This window comes from Protopterus annectens, chromosome 2.part0 (genome assembly GCF_019279795.1).
Source record: "Protopterus annectens isolate FY-2018-M chromosome 2.part0, PAN1.0, whole genome shotgun sequence".
NCBI classification, from domain to species: Eukaryota; Metazoa; Chordata; order Ceratodontiformes; family Protopteridae; genus Protopterus; species Protopterus annectens.
In genome coordinates this window covers 1,355,777,978-1,355,795,614 of record NC_056728.1, presented here as the reverse complement: position 1 = coordinate 1,355,795,614, position 17,637 = coordinate 1,355,777,978, and the positions used below count along the sequence as shown (strand labels likewise).

General features: G+C 38.5%; 1 protein-coding gene across 1 annotated transcript in view; it reads right to left on the bottom strand.

Moving 5' to 3' along the window:
* Nucleotides 1-17,637, bottom strand: part of QRFPR (pyroglutamylated RFamide peptide receptor) — a 527,635-nt gene that overhangs the window by 270,577 nt on the left and 239,421 nt on the right. The window lies entirely within an intron of this gene.

Below are 17,637 nucleotides of genomic sequence, written 5' to 3'. Positions count from 1 at the left end.
CCATGTCCCACCTATCTGGAAACTATTACATTATTCCATTACAGGAGTGAGGCAGTTTAGTAGAATGGTCCAGTTACCAGTCAATTGCTATCCTTCCTCCAACTATAAACATCATATAAAAATATAGTCCTTCACACATACTTACTGTCCACATACTTGCTGCCTATACTCTAACCTCATCTCTAATCCAGCACAGCTTCAGACCATTCAGACCCTTTCATAGTTATAACACTACTCTACTTAGCTTCCAAAACACCAAAAATCATAACATAATTAAAGACAAGCTCTCTTCCAATATTATTCAGCCTATAAAATGCCTATCAAAAATTCCTAGGCCAGCTGTCTAATCTAGGCTTTTCTAAATCGCTTTTACCTAGTTTCATAGCTAGCTACCTGTCTAATATTAACCAGTATATCTAGCTACCTGTCTAATATCAACCAGTATATCAAATGGTAAAATGAGTGCTTTACATTTTTTTCTGTCTCACAAGGATCCATAATAGGTTTAGTGCTGTTTACTATATTTACAAATTACCTGCATTCAGCCAGCAACCTTGCCACCCTTATTCAGTATGCTAGCAATTCAACACTCATCTTCTCAATCCCTATTGTGCAAGAATGTCAAACAGTAACCCAGTAATCGTTACTTAACATTGAATTGGGCTATAAAATTCACACCTATTACTTAACCCTCCCCCCCCAAAAAAAGAAAGTACTATCCACACCAAAATTACATTCCAGTGGAAAAATCACATTTACTATTACATTGTTTAAAATATTAAAATTGAAGTAGTCCTATAAAAAAAGCTCTGAGGAGTTATAATAGACAATAAACTGACTTTTGGCCAACATTTTCAAACTGCTATTTAAAAATAAAAAAAAAAACTAGGTGTCCTCTTGTTGCTGTTTATTTCACTAATGGTTTCTGCTGGATATAAAGTATTTTCAAAAGACAAGATTAACAGGTTCATAGGTGTGTACTAGGCTAATGGTCCTGGGGCCTTTACAAGCCTAACCATAGGATTACCCTGGCATCGTGTCACCCAACCTTAATTCCCAGTGTCCCTGTCGAGTAGATCCACTGTAGTTATCCCCTGGGTGAATTTTCTATTTCCCATCCACTCATCAAGATTTCTCTTGAAGAGGGTTAGCGAGGTGCTCTGCTTAACATGTATGGTAAGTCTATTCCATAGCATGGGCAGTCTCTGGGTTATGAACCTGTCCCTCCAGTATGTTCTGTTGATTGTGGTAATGAGGTTGAGGTCTCTGGAACGTGTGGTGGGGAGGATTTGGGATTTCTTTAGATGTAGCATTTCTAACAGAGCTGGGTCAGACATGGTTTTGTAAGTCAAGCAAAGATCGCCTCTAAGGAGGCAATATGAGAAAGAGAATAGTTGGAGTTTTTTTGAGTTTGTCCATCTAGAACAAGTGTTTAAGGCCTAGGATCCTCTTTGTGAGGTACTTTTGCAGCCTCATCATATTGTTGCAGTGAGGTACATGCCAAATGGGGCACTGTACTTGATGACTGGCCTAAAGAGGGAAGAATAGAGGAAGACAGTGACTTCCTTCTTCCTGGATGCAAAACACTTAGTAATGAGATGTGCCACATAGAAGGACTTTCTGACCACAGTGGCAATGTGGTGATCAAAAGAGAGGTTGCTGTCAACCTGTGTTCCCAGATCTCTTATAACTGCTTTTGTGTTCAGAGGACTACCATCAATGTGGCAATTCATGGGAACTAGGTTTTTCCCAAAGGGGATGACGACACATTTTTTGGCACTGAGCTTAAGTCCATGGTTCTAACACCAGTCGTTGGTCTCAGTGAGGCCATTCTATAGGATGTCAGCATCATTTGGGGAGTTAATAATAGCTTCCAACTTGCAATCATCTGCAAACTTTGTCAGCCAGAGTCTCTTCATGTTGGCCTGGACTTCAGGGAAGAAGATACCAAACAGGAGGGGACCCAGGACCAAACCCTGTGGGACTCCACTCGTGACTAGTCAGCAGTCTGACTTTGAGTCAGCTACTTTCACACTGTGGGTTCTATCTGTGAGCCAGTTTGCAACCCACCTAGTAATATAGGGGTCGATGCCTAGCTTATTGAGTTTTTTTATGATTCCTGAGTGGGGAATGGTATTAAAGACCTTGGCCAGATCAAGGTAGGCTGTATGAACCACCTTGCCTTTATCCACAGCTCTGGTGACTGACTTAAAGAAGTCAACCAAGTTGAGCAGGCATGATCTACCCTTCATAAAACCAAACTGTGTGGGATCCAGAGTTTGGAGATTTCCTATATCCTTGTTTATTAGGTCCATGATGACGCATTCCACAGCTTTGCATATCAGACTCATCAGGCTAATAGGGCGATAGTTCCCAGGACACACAGGTGTAGTTGCTCCTCCTTTGTGGAGGGGGATGACTGTAGCAGTGCACCATTTGGTAGGGACAAAGCCTGAGGTGAGGCTGTGATTGAACAGGACACACAGGTGAGGTGCCAGTTCACTCTGTAATTCATGTAGAACACAGCCAGGCATACTGTCAGCTCCCATAGAAGCTGTATTCTTGGCCTTGGACAGTGCTGCTTTAACCAGTGCAGCAGTAGTACCAGGTGCCTGGCAATCTACTGGTATTGTGATTGGTCCTTGGGGGGGCTAAAGTTGGCACTGATCTGTCAGCCGGTATATTGGCAATATCTGTTTGCTCGGTATAGGAGGTACCATTGTGCAGTAGCTCAGAGCAAATCCAGGTATTGCCGTGGAGACTCTTTACATAACTATTGAAGGCCTTGTGATTGTCTTTACTATCTGCTGCAATTCTATTTTCATAGCTAGCTGTACAGGATTTTATGAGGGATTTTAACGTTTTGTTGAGGCTGATAAGGGAATTTTTCCAGTCTTGGGACTTCACCTTATTCCACATCAGTTTCTTCCTTCTGTTGTAGAGTTTTGTTTATGCAGGGGACCACCAGATTGGCTTCCTTTTTTTGGAGGAGAGTGTCTTGGTTCTATTGGGTATGGCAAGATCCATACATTTGTGTACGTGTTCGTACAGTGCATTGGTGTATGATTCAGCAGTCATGCAATTATTCTTCATTTGCATGGGTGTTGTGAAGTTAGCCACCTCTGTTTTTAGGAGCCTAAAATTAGCTTTGGAGAAGTTTTTCATGGTGGTTACCTTTGTGGGGGTGGGAGGGATGTGGATTTCCAAGATGATTAGTTTGTGGTTGGATCTAACCAAGGAGGAGATGACTATTGGTGTAGAGCAATGGTTGCCCATGTTAGTAATGTCCAGGTCAAGGATGTTGCTACCTCTAGTGGGGGTAAGAACGAGCTGGTCTAGGGCACTGGAATTAATGAACTCCGGGAAACATTGGGCAAGTGTATAGGTACATGAGTAGTTTTCCCAGTTAATGGAGGGGTAGATGAAACCACCTAGTATGAGAGTGTTAGGTTGGGCCCTAATATTCTCCAGGGTGCTTAGCAACATGGAGTGTGAGCCTTGGGACATTGTTGGGGACCTATAGCAGGCTACGACCTGAATCGCTGTCTTACCCAATGTTAGCAAAACCAAAGTATCTCTCTCTATATAAATATTCTGTTATTGTTTCTACAAGTTATGGTTAATGTTTCACCATTTGAAAAAGTGCTGAATTATTTAAGTAGCATATATATGGAAAGTATGCTCTATAACATTCCCTTTACTAAAGGTAAAGTGAGGGTGCATTTCAGGATGAGTGCTGCACTTTTTGAATATGATATTGAAGGTAATGTGGTAGGATTGTTCAGCAAGATAGAAAGCAAATACATTAATACTACAGCTAATTTCATCTCATGGAATGTTAATGGCTTGACAGATAAAAAAAGCAATCATATTCACAATTATCAACAAACATAATCCAAACATTTTACTTCTTCAAGAAACTCACTTATCAGATAGTGAGCATATGGCTCTCTTCAAACACTTCCATCCCTCATGAGCAGGTTCCTCCTACCAACAAGGTAAGTGGAGACGAGTTATCACATTAATCTGTAGGAGTACTCCTTTTCAGTGGGTGGGGTCAATATAAAAACCTGAAGGCAGATATTTAATGATCAAGGGTTTCTTGGATGGAAGAATGATAGCCACTTTATCTTATATATATATATATATATATATATATATATATATATATATATATGTAGTAATGTCATTTTTTATATTTTTGCTGTTTATTAGTTTTATATCATTACACTGTCTTGTCTGGTGAAGTTCCTGAATGGATATTATAAATGAAAATACAATGAACAACAAGATCGTGGCTATGCATGAATGAAGGGTTGATTTTATGACTATTGCTTGATGCATATGCAGGGGTCTCAAACTCAAATTATATGATTGTTGATATAAGCTTACCACACTCAGCTGAGGGCCATAGGCTTAAAATCAAAAATAAGGGCAGTCAGCTCACCTACAAATATAGCAGAATAGCTTCTTCACCCAGAACTATGCTTGTCTGAGAGCTACTTGAGGCCTGAGGGCCACAAGTTTGTGATTTCTCATATATAGGTAGACCATGGGACTACTGACAAAACTGCTTTTTATTTCCTCCAAAAATTACACCTAAGGATGGCTGCTATAGCTTAAACAATGTTTTTTTCTGAAAAGGGATGGCGGCTATTGGTTGAATCTTAGCCATCATCAACTGTGCTGACTGTAGCTTAAAAAAAACTTTGCACTGTAAAAAGTGACTGACCCACTCATTGATTACGGCAGAACTTATAAATTTAACATTCTGGGTCTTTTCAAATGGCAGTCTGAAAAAAAATCTATTGCCTCTTTTCAGTTAAATTAATGTCTGAAGAAGTCTGCCCCACACAGAAACATTCAGATAATGTTTTTAATATTTTGTAGTATTTTAAGCTCTGCTTCACTTTTAATAAAATGAAGACCTTCAAAAAGTGACCTTGTGTATCTATGAGTGTATTCTCAAAACTCAAAATGCAAGATTGCTAATATACAACTCACTGGCATCTTTTTGTCAACTGCATGGTCAGTTGAAAAATCTACGCTCATTCAAAAAGGATCTATTTTCAGTGGAGTAAAGTAAGGACAATGTGCTATTATAAACTGGTGATACAGCAGCTCTGAGATGGATATCTATATTATATCAGAATTTCCACAGAGAAAACAAGTCTGTTACAATATCATGAATAAAATTATGTTTATACAACCAAGAAGAATAAGACGATAGAGGTGAAACAGCTCACGAAAAAGATTTGATAGCAATTCCAAATAGCGTAACATTAATTTATTACTTTAAGATAATTCTTACATGTGCCCTCCTCATTGAGAAGTACTAGGCAGAAATACATTTAGAAACACCTCTCCTAATAACAATTGCAGTAGGCAATCACTGAAATATAGGTTGCCCTAGCCTTAAACATAAAATGCTGTTGTTTGCACAAAGTATTATCAAAAACAATCTTTTACCCTAAGGTCATTTAAAGTACAGACTATAATCATTGTAAGATCTATAAACATTTAACAGTAAGTGTGGATTTAAACAAACTATCTGCATCAGTCACATCTCCATCTGATTGCGTAAAACATTTATAAGCATTTGAAGATTGTTGCCAGAAACCTCAGAATTGTTGCAAATAATGTTATTTGGTCAGAACAGCTGCCCCTGATAAAAGTATCACCCTTTGGTAGATATTTTTAAGTCAAATGCATGTATATGAAACTCTCAACTAGAAAGGAGCTTAGTTTAATTCCTTTGGGACTAAAGTAACAGATGCTAAAGTGTTTCACTGCATGGAACTTCAACACTGTTCAATTTATTAAAAGTTACTTTTGAGAAAAAAGGATCCCAGAGAACAATAGTCATGTCATTACCTTCTCTTATGGAGAGGTAGAACATTTGAGAATGCTGTTTATGTAGCTGTCTTCAGGTTCATCTGAAGTTCCTCAAACTCGTTAACCTCTGCTTTGACCTCCTTCCTAGATGGGTTCACTCTTCTTGTATGGATAATAGTATCAACATTATCTTGCTATCCTGGTATCAGCAGGATTTAGCAACCTGTCCCTCTTTGCCAAGCCACTGAGTAGGCGCCTTTGCTCCCTGTTCCCTTCATCTTTCGCTTAAATCTGTATTCAATATATATATGTGGTGTTGCAGATAATATGGCTTAATTTTGAGGGCAAACAGCATTCTACTGTGGTTTTCACATGCCGAAATCTCGCCAGACTATTCACTGTTCAATTTTGGTATGACAACAGAGGAATGAATCAGTTTAATGGGAGAATAAGAACTGCAATGAGATGAAACATGAAAAATGGACCACAGCTTCACAACATCACGTGGTCTGTAGTAGCCCAGAAACCAAAAAATGCTAATTCTTAGCAATGCCTCGGTTGATGGCAGTGGTGGTGATCTCTGTATTTTTCACTTCCATTGGTGGTAATACAAATTCTGTCAAGAGCTAACCTGGAGACAAGAAGCCTTCTCTACAGGTCTAGAGAACAGCTTCAGATAGGGCAGCAGTGTAGCCCCTGTCTTGTTTCACAAAAGATATTTGTTCTTCAGACTGTGTTCTACTTCCATAATGTCTTATATTCTTAGATATCTAATTGTTGTTTTGTTTAGTCACGGGGATTTCCTTGCAATTAGAATTATTTGATTAGTTACTTATACTGCTGTTCTACTTGATCCATTTAATCAAAGTTTTAATTTGCTCATATGCTTACCTTTTGTTAACAAGAACTTAGATGCTTTGCAAATGGGGCACTGGGTAGCAGGATATATAGGTTCCTATTGTTCCTGTTTGAAACTCTCTTCTAATAAACAGGAAATTAATTTCCTTTTGCTAAAGGAGATGTTATATAAGATAACTTTTGAAGGGAAACTCTCTGTTAATGCAAAAAGGATTTTTTACAGCAATTATATAGTTTGTGATAGCAACAAACTATAACAAACTAGCTTCCTAAAGGTCTAACAACAGAATCTAGTCAAATGTGAGTGAATCAAAGAAAAAAGAAAAATGCAATAAAATGATTGCTTGCTTATCTTAAATGACTCTTAAAATTTGTATCATGTCACTCTTAAAATTCTTTATAAATATGATTTAGGTGCAGAAATTCTCCATTCTATTTGGTAGCTTTGTAGCTTTAGGCTTTGTCTCTGAATACGAACAGTCTGTAGAAAAAGAAAATGATGTTTGCAGTTATGCAAACCATGACGCACTATTTCCTCTGAATTCCTTACACAACAGAGAAAAACAAAAAAGTACCGAAGCTAACACAGCTGAAGGTAAAACAATAAACTTTAATGCACACAAAAGAGAGTAAGCGCTTTCACAGTGTGCTCTTAACGCTTCATCAGACTGTTCTAAACTAGTAACAAATGCAGTTAAATACCATAAGTTAATTAGTCAATTAAAACAGTGATAAAAGCATCAATTATCTAAAAGAAAAATGTCACAAGAAAGTAGGCAAATGAAACATATAAAAAAGATAAAAAATATATATAAAAAATATGCATAAAAAACAATCCTATACTCAGTGGCTGAGAGGTCTAGCTTTTAAAAATGGCTTAAGAGATACAACTTCATTAAGACCTGGTATTTTATCAGCATTAAGAGATAGAATCCATTTTTGCTCTGCAGATTCTGTGCGATTCCTAAGATCTCCCCCTCTTAAACTCTCAGGAATGATCGCTAGCACAAGGAATTTAAAATTATGTTCCTGTCCATGGCACATATTATGCTTAGCAAGGGCATTGGTGTCTCTTTTGTTTCTAATGTCTCTCTGATGTTCCAGCACCTTGTCTTTGAGTTGTCTGTTACTCATGCCTACATAAAATGCATGGCAGAAAGTGCAGTAACTAAAATAAACAATGTTCTTAGTCCTGCAATCAGCATAAAAGTTTGTGTCTATTTTAAAGTGCATATTAGGGTGCATGTAAGTAGGACTAGAATGTATAAACTTGCAGGCTGTGCAATTCCTGCATTTAGAAGTACCATGCCTCTCTGACTGTAAAACCTTGTTAAAAGTAGAAGTATTGTAGCACAGATGCCTTATCAAGGATCTGTCATTTTTAAAAGAAAAGTGTGGAACAGTATCTATGGCATTTCTTAATTCATCTACAGTATTCAAAATGCCCCAGTTCCTTTTGACAATATTTATTATTTATTATTTATTTATTTATTTTACATTTGTTGACCGGGCTAGTCCAGCTGGATACATATCCCTTTTCAGTAGAGGCCCGGGGAGAAAAGCTCCAACATAAAAGCAATACATGAGGAGAACAAGTTACATTTACAATATAAGAATAGAAAATAACATTGACTTAATATAAGCACAAGTAGCAAAGCTACAGGTTAAACAAACTAGTGTTGTAGGATAAACACAATGAGAATAATGGTCTAGGAACTAACTTATCAGGGCAAATTATGGGTACAGGAGATTTGATAAGTTAGTCGGGTTCTGTGCATGGGCATAACCATTGTAGCTTAAGATGGCTTTTGAGGTTGTTTTTGAACTGTTGATGTGAGGTCATGAGTCTAAGGGTGTTAGGCAGGGAGTTCCAGGGCTTTCCAATGGAGTTGGCATACAGGGCATCACCACCCGAGTTCTTAGCTTTAGTAGTTAAGATCTGGACGTGATTGGCTGATCTAAGGGAGTTAAGGTTGGAGTAGGGGGTCAAAATACTACACAATGAGGGAGTTCTGTCGGGATAGTGGATTATTTTAAAGGCTTCAGTGAGTTGATTAAGTTTGAGAAGATTGGGTAGTTCCAACCAACCGAGTTTCCTGAGGTTAAGGCAGTGGTGGGTGCGATATGTGGAACCTGTTATAAATCTAGCAATATGGTTATAAGCAAGAGAGAGCATGTTAAGTTTGCGTTTATTGAGGAAGGAAAAGACTGGGGAAGCATATAGTAAGGTGGAGAGGAGATGCGTGTGGGCAATAGTTAGTTTGGTCAAGGGGGTTAAAAAGTGTTTTATTCTGTACATGGATCCACGTTTTTTGTTAACCGATTTGATGGTTTGGGTAATGTGGATGTCAAATTTTAGCTTGTAGTCAATGGTAACACCTAGTAATTTGGTACTGGCAACAGGGGCTATGATGGTTCCGTTTATGGATTTAATGTGAAAAGGTGTAATGTTAGTATTTGGGAGTTCATTGCCAAGGGGTGTATTGGCATTGGGGAAGAATAGGAGTAATTTAGTTTTGTTGGGTTAAGTAGGAGTTTCAAGTCAGTGAACCATTTCTCAACTAAAGTAAAACAGAGTTGAGTAGTAGTTTGGAGTTCTGAACAGGAGACAGCGGAGCAGATCAGGGTGGAGTCATCAGCATATTGTATGCAGGTGGATTTCGGGATGACTGAGTGCAGGTTATTTATGAAGATGGAAAAGAGAAGAGGACCAAGAATGGAACCCTGAGGAACACCAATGGTGTTTGAGAGCAGGCCTGATAGTTTATCTTGCCATAGGACAGCTTGTTGCCTACCAGTGAGGTACGCTTAAACCAGCTTAGTGCAGGGTGCTAAGATATAGACTTTCTAGGGTATTAAGTAGGAGTTGGTGATTGACCATGTCGAACGCTTTTGATAGGTCAAGAAAGAGGGGGAGGATATTAGTTTGTTGTTACGATTGTTATTAATGGAGTCAATAAAGGAAAGGAGGGCAGTGGTAGTACTATGGTAGGCGGAAATCATGTTGGGAGTTAGATAAGAGTCGATTAAGGGTTAAGTAGTGAAGGAGTTGTTTGTGAACACATCTTTCCATGATTTTCGCTATTGGAGACAGGATTGCTATTGGTCTGTAGTTAGATATTTCAGTGGAGGTACCTCCTTTATGAAGAGGAATGATATAAGAAATCTTCCAGGAAGAGGGAATAGTGGCTTCAGTAATAGTTCGTTGATCAGGATGGATATAGGGTAGGCGATGACTTCAGATGCTATTTGTAAATATTCCGCTGGGAGGTGATCAGCGGCCAGGGTGGTTGGTTTAAGTTTTTTTAAGAGGGAACAAATATAGGAGGAAGAGACAGGGTTTAGGTTAAAGGAGATGAGGGCCGCTTCATGAGATTGAGAGGAAGGTGGAGCAGTGGAGGTTAGTTGGCTAGCAAGGGATTGGATAGTATCGGTGAAGAAGGAGTTAAAGGTGTTGGCTACTACCTCTGCATCTTTCCCGATGTGCTTCTCAGGGATTGGAGTGGTAGTTTTACCTGGGTGAAGGAGATTGTTAAATCCTGCCCAGAACTTCTTTGGATTGTTCTGGTGTTTATTCTGGAGGTGGCAGAAGTATTGTTTTTTGTCCTAGGTAGTGGCTGATTTGGTGGTGTTTCTTAGCTGTTGAAATTTTATGCGGTCTTGGGGGGTTTTCGTGGCTCTCCATTTGTCCCAGGCCTGGTCTCTGAGTTTCATTTTGTTTTTGGTTTCTCTAGTTAACCAGGGTGCTATACGCATTTTGGATCTGATTAGTCTGTTTGGGGCATGTGTTTCCAGTATCCTAAGGAATGTGTCGTTGAAGTGGGAAACGCTCTTCTAGGGGTAGAGATTTTAAAATAGACCAGTTGCAGGATTTTAGGTCTGCAAGGAATAATTGTGGGACAAAGTTCTTTTTGTTTCTAATTAATCTATATAAGGGGGGGTTGGAAGTTGGGCATTTATGTTTAATAATATAGGTAATTAGGTGGTCGCTGAGGTCATTGGGAAGGGTCCCAGTGGTATAGTTAATTGAATCTTTATTGGTAAGGATCCAATCGATGGTGGTTTCTTTTTGGTGAGTATTGCCCAGTCTGGTTGGACAAGGTATATTTTGGGAAAAGCCATGTAGGTTAATAGGTTGTGGGGTTGTATGGGAAGAACAGAGGGACCAGTCTATATTGACATCCCCAAGTACTATGGTTTCTTGTGGGTAACTAGTGGCTAGCCAGGACAGTGTTTGCTCAAGATTTTCTATGTTATTCCTGGTGGGATACAAATAACAATGAGGTTGATGCATTTTGAGTGTTTAAGCATAGCTTTAGGGCAATAAGTTCTAAGTTAGAGATTATAGGAGGTTGTGTTGGGTTCTTAATGATATTCAGAGTATTCCTGAACATAACAGCTATACCTCCACCCGTTTTTAGTCGGCCCTGAAGATATTATACCCGGAGGAGAATCTCTTTCCTTAGTGGTGGGTTTTAGCCATGTTTCAGTTAGACACATAATATCAGGGAATGAGTAGCTAACATAGCGTGCAGGTTGTGCACCTTGTTGTTAATGCTTCTTAGGTTCAGGTGTAGTACTAGAAGGAGTCAGTAGAATTACGAGCAAATTTAGATGGGTTAGAGTCTAAGACTTTAGGGGACCTGATTGGGATGGATATCTCCATAAATGGTAATACTATTTTTCAGGTAGATAAGTAGTCTTTGTAGTTTGAATAGTAATTTGAGGTGATTTTATTGTTTGAAATTTTAGGGTGACGGAGGGTGAGTTGGGCTAAGTTGGGGAATTTTGTTTTAACAGTGAAAGGCGTTGGTGGGACAGATGTGTTCGAAAGAGTAGGATGGCAGTTAGTGTAGCGCTTAGGATGGGAGAACCCTATAAGAGTTTGGTTTTCATACTTTGTTAACAAATAGGCAATAAGGAGTAGTAGGGTCGTTGAGAGGAGGGTTGTAGAATAGAGGAATTTGGCCATGGTGTAAGGGTGGAAAGTGTACTAGGAAGGGAAAAGGCTTTAGTTTTGTCTTTGGAATAGGGCAAGGACCTAGAAGTGGGAGGAGTAAGGAGGAAATTGAAGGGCGATAGTTTGCAGAGGGGAACTTGGGAGGGGTTATCTATTGCTATAAATGTAGAGGTACTGGGGCGGGTGGGATAAGGGGCAGGGAGGGGAGCGGAGCCCGAGCGGGCACACCGCCGGAGTTCTCAAGGTCTTAGAGCCAGCACTAGGTGAGTGAAATTACTACCAGTGCATACAGTAGAGAAGCAGTTTGGAGGATATATTTTTCACTTCAGTTACAGAAATGATAAAGTCAGGTTCCAGTAAGCAACAACCTTATTTTGGGCTATCCAAGAGAATTGGGTAGTAGCTTCTCAAGGAGGTGAGGACTGGTCTGTGCAGACACTTTGGTTGTTGTCAGGTAGAGCGTTTGTTCTTAGGAGCCCGCGTTGTTAGGATTAGAGTGGGGGGCTTCCTGTGATAGAAGGGAGAGAGGTAGCACAAATTAGTTTCTCCGTGTATGTAGAATAGATTCAGAGGTGTTAATGTATTTGGTCTAGTGGGAACTCAATGCTTGGTAAGTAATCAACAACAGTTATTATACAGTTAGTGTTACAGTCACTAGATAGTCAGGATCATGATAGCTCCAATGTAAGGAACAAACATGGAACTAGAAGGCAAAACACACAGTATAACAAGGCTGAGAGATTAAATTGCAAAAGCATACAGTACAAAACAATTACCCAACAATATTAGATAACAGACGCCAGTGCTACAACAAGAAACACGTGTAGACACTTTGAGATTGCTGCAACAAATCACTGATCCAGTCTAAAAGTTAAATTATGACAATATGCCATTAACTTTTTGCATCGAGAAATGCTGGCAAGTACTTGGAGTAGACTTATAACCATTTACAAGATCAGCAGAACCATTAAGCATCTACCATAGCAAGAAAAATATTCAAAACATATGCTATCAACTCACTAAGCCAGTCGCTGAATTAGTACAAGTAAATATGACATCTGTTGTGCATAATGAATGCTAGCAAGTACATAGAGTTGCCTGAACCTTCTATCGCCTAAGTTGCTATCTGGTTAAAGGAGAAGGACGCCAGATATGTGCTAGTAGCACGTGCTGCACTTGGTAGTTGTATCAGATAAGTTCAATCAAGCAGGCAGACAGACCGCTGCAAAATACTGGCATTGATAGTAAAAACAAAACTGCATATAAGAGGATTCTTTGGCTGTAATAGAAGCCGGATGATACACTGTTGAGCCAATACAAACACAATAAAGGCGCTATCTGGCTTTATCAAAACAACGCCAGATATGCGCTAACAACACATGTAGGCAGTTTATACACAGTTGTAATGACAGCTACCCTTCACTGATTTTACTTACTTTACTGATGGATGATTGGTATTCCTGCACTCTAATCAATAAACATGCATTTTTTTTTAAATTACCGGCCTAAAAACAGTGAACTATGCATCTCAGTTCATAATATACATGAAATATTCAACATAACTCTCTCTGTCTGCTGCTCTTCAAGCCTGTGCACCTGCTCAATGCACATCACTCTGTTCTGAGCGAGGTTCTCATTGTCTAGTAGCTGCTCCAGGCTTTCTTTCTCGCTGGAGCACAACTGGGGACATTAGGGGCAAAGTAGTTAGTTGGTGGTGTATGAAGGACATCAGAGTTGCCAGCCTGACTTCAGAAACTTTCCAGCACTGGATGTCATTTCCCACTGTTTGCCACTCACTAGCATCCCATACAGCCAGTCATGAGACAAGAAGCTGCATCGAACATTCAGGTCAGCAAATTAAACCACGTGTTTTAGACCAGACATGGTCCTTCTAGGAGTATCACATATACTACTAACATCAGAAGAATATGTGAGAGGAAACCTAATCAATCCTGTCATTTGTTCTGTAGCTATGGCTTCAGTGTTAGGTGCAGCAGCGTAATAAGGCCTGTATTTGCCCCATCTCTCCTTATACGTATCAGTAATACAACTGTCAATATCCTTTTCCTTGTAGCCTCTACCTAGAAAATCCATTTTCAAGGTCTCCAGGGCCTCAGCAGGCTGTTTGTCATTATTATGGAGTCTCATGACCCTGTACACCTGCCCCTTAACAACATTTCGAGTAACATGCCTAGGACGCATGCTATCTCTATGGAGCAGATTATTCTTTCTTGTGGGTTTCCTATAAATACTAGTTACTAGGCTAGTCAAATCAGTTTTGTTCACCTTAACATCAAGAAATTCAATTTCATCAAAAGAATATTTAAAAGTAAATCTTAAAAAATCTGTAGACTGATGTAGAAACTCTTTAAACTGAGTGAGACTCTCAACTGACCCCCTCCACAACAAAAACATATCATCAACATATCTTACATACCATAAGATATGTTCAGAGAAGCCCTCAGCTTGAAATATGTCTCTCTCTCATTGTACCAACACAAGGTTGGCGTAGCTGTTAGCACAAGCTGTGCCCATTGCCACGCCAACCTTTTGTGCATAAAATTGATCTTCAAACAAAAAGACATTGTTTTCTAAAACCAATTCTAAAAGGGCACAGATTAAATTGATCTTGTCCTCAGTAAAACAATGGTTGACATGCATAGATTTCCTGACATTTTCTATACCCCAAGTATTGGGGATCACAGTAAAGAGAGACTCTACATCCATTGTCACTAAAAGATAATCAGCACTCAAATCAGAAGTGGCCATATATAATCTTTGTAAGAAAGTCCTAGTGTCTTTTAGGGCAGTGTCACAAGTGTCCAACAGAGGATGCAACTTCTTTTCAATGTAAGTAGAAAATGGCTTACCCAACCTTTCCCAGACACTATCGGGTGCATGGGTGGCAGTGTTAGATTTTTATGAACTTTGGGTAAGCCATAAATGATCGGTACATGTGGTTGCTGTACCTCAAAATATTTAAACAACTTATTATCGATCATACCCGTCATAAGCAGATCGAAAATAAGGAAGGAAACCTTCTCGGTCATACCATAAACAGCAGTTTTAGAAATACAGACACAAGTGGTGTCATCACACAACAATTTATGCATTTGTGTTTGATATAAGTCCTTGTCTAACACAACAATTCCACCACCCTTATCTGCTGGTCTAATCTCTAAGGATTTCAAGTTCTTGAGTTCATTGAGGGCTGCATATTCATCATTATTAAGATTAAAGTATCTCTTTTTTCTATTAGATTCCAATTATCTTCTTATTTGCGCCTCACAAGTCTGAATAAAGGTCTCTATCTTGGCATTGGATAGTGAGATAAAAGTGCTGGGTTTTCTAAAGGAAGCAGTGTCAGTGTTAACAGTGTCAGGTAGCATGGCTTTCAATGTAAGAGCCCTACCAAACAATCTAAGATCAGTTAAGACACTAGTTAGCTCGGCTTCTCTGGCAGGGATGAATGATAAACCTTTGTTCAACAATGCTAACTGTGCAGCAGTAAGCTGTACAGAGGAAATATTAAAAACTAAACCATTTACCTTCTTTTCAGCATACTTTTTACCCCTTACACAATAGGCACGCCATGCTGATCATGGAATACTCACAGCTGAATACACAGTTTCAGAATTCTGCAAAGATCTGCTGCTATCTGCATAAATATTACCTTGGGTCTGCCCTAAACAAAGCTAAATAATTAAGTAAATAAGTAAGCAATCTCATTTAGAATTTTATACAGAAAGAGTAACAAAAAGGCCTTTATGACTACTGGGAAATAATAGAAGTGTCAGGAAAAGCAGAAGAGCTTTATTAAATAAGAATGCAAAGCTATAGGGAGTTTTCTTCCAAACTAAGATATAACTATAATCAAATATGTGAATACCATCTTAATTCTGTGGTCTTCTTAGGTTTTCAAAATATACCATCTGCCCTTATTGCATGTGAGGATTCTAATTATCCTTGATTTTTAAAGCCAATTCAAAAAAGGCTTGTACCACTACAATCACAAATGAGTCAATAAAATAACAAAGCTGCATTTTAATGAACCCAATATGTTCACAAGTGCAGCATAACTGATAACACAGAATTTACTCAGGAGGCAGGCGAGTTTAATTCAGAACTTGACAAGATTTCTGCATAACTGCTAACATTATGAAAATATCTGATGAATGAATAATACTCAGCTATATGAAGTTTGTTATGACAGATGGGAATAACTGTACTCAGTGGTCCATTACCAGTAGTTATGAAAATGAATCATGACTGCATAATTTTGTGATTTGTGCTTATCTGAGTTTACATTGTTTATCTCTTAAATTATCACATTTGTATCAGCAACTTGCCAAACATGGACTTTTCAAAAGGAATGCCTTGCATCCCCTTACAGAATGATAACTATTGCCTTTCACTGCATTAAAAAATGGTAGTTTGCTGAGTGATAAGGAAATGTATCAACTTAGGAAATCAATACCCATGTTAAAATTACAATAATACACCACCTCTCAAACTTTTCCATCTTGCAGATTACTGGCCTATATTCTACTTTAAAAAATAAAAGCTAAGGAAACCAAAACATTGACTAAACAAACTAAATGGTAATTCAAGCACCACATTTTCAAAACAGTACCCTCTTTTTCTAAAGACAGAGGTCCTGGCTACAACTGATCTATGTCAGAAAGTGGCATTCAAAACACTGGTGTTCCACACGGGTTAGTTATGGACTTAGATCTTGTGTATCAGTACAAATGCAACTAAAGTAATGCACATTACCTCTTTCTTACAGAACAGAAGGTTGTCTTAATAAAGCCAAATCATAACATTTTCCAGTATTAGCTACAAACCAGTGTTTATGGTAGATAGAGCTATATAAAGTAGCTCCAAGTTGCTAAGTGGAGGATATGAATTCCTTAGACATCTGTATGGTTCTTACAATTCTTACAATTTAGACTTTCAGCAGACATTACATTATGCAATATTTTCTTTCACCATCTAAATTACAGCTCAAACTGTCACATTTCTAAAAAAAAGTCTCTATTTCTGAACACATTTCCCATGCTCTCAATCCATTGTTTCTTTACAATACTCCATTCACACAGAATTTTGTATAAAGCAATGTCAAAGCATAATACTAATACATTCACTTTCCACTGCAATGTTTCTAACTAGTTCTGCAGAAATGTCTTCTGTTCCCATTACAGTTTAAACAAAGCCTGGCTCTAACTTGTAATTAGTAGTTATACCGTGTTGTCTGAAATAATTCTACAGGAAACAATCACATCTAGCTTGCATAGAAGCAATAACTGAAAATTTTACTTAATGATCAAGTGCAGTTTTTTTTTTAACATTTATCTTTGTTATAATTATACCGTCAACTTGTAAAGTAGGCTTTTGTATTCTAAAATGTATAGTTTTACTTTGATTAATTCAGTGACATATATTTATTAAGTTTAATAAACTGGTGTTTCTGTTTACTGTATGCTGAGCAACTGTCCAATTACTTACTGATTCCATGTCCTCCAGTCCCGCCTTCTGATACTGTATTGACGGGGAGGGGGGCAGTTCTGCAGTGGGTTGGCATGCTTAGTGAAGTCAACAGCAGATTTTATTACAAAGCAACCAGAATGCAGCACAGTCACTCAGTCAAACAATAGAGCAAAGTAAATAAATAAATAAATACATGGAGTTACATTCAAGCTAACGGTAACAAAAGTAAGATGGAACAGGATAAGATTCTTAGTAAAGTGTACACTGCTTAGCATACAGTGTAATAAAACAGATATAAAACAAATAAATAAGTTGGTCAGATCTCAAAAGGAGTTGCTGTCAGTGCAAGTCTGCTCTTTTTCTGAAAGACTTGTTTTCTGTGTAAGTGACCTACTTCGGTGTAAGGCCTAGCTATAAAAAGACTTACTATGGGGGTCCGGATTACAAAACACCTGCTCTCAGTGTCTTTGGGAATTGGAGACATTGTCTACCAA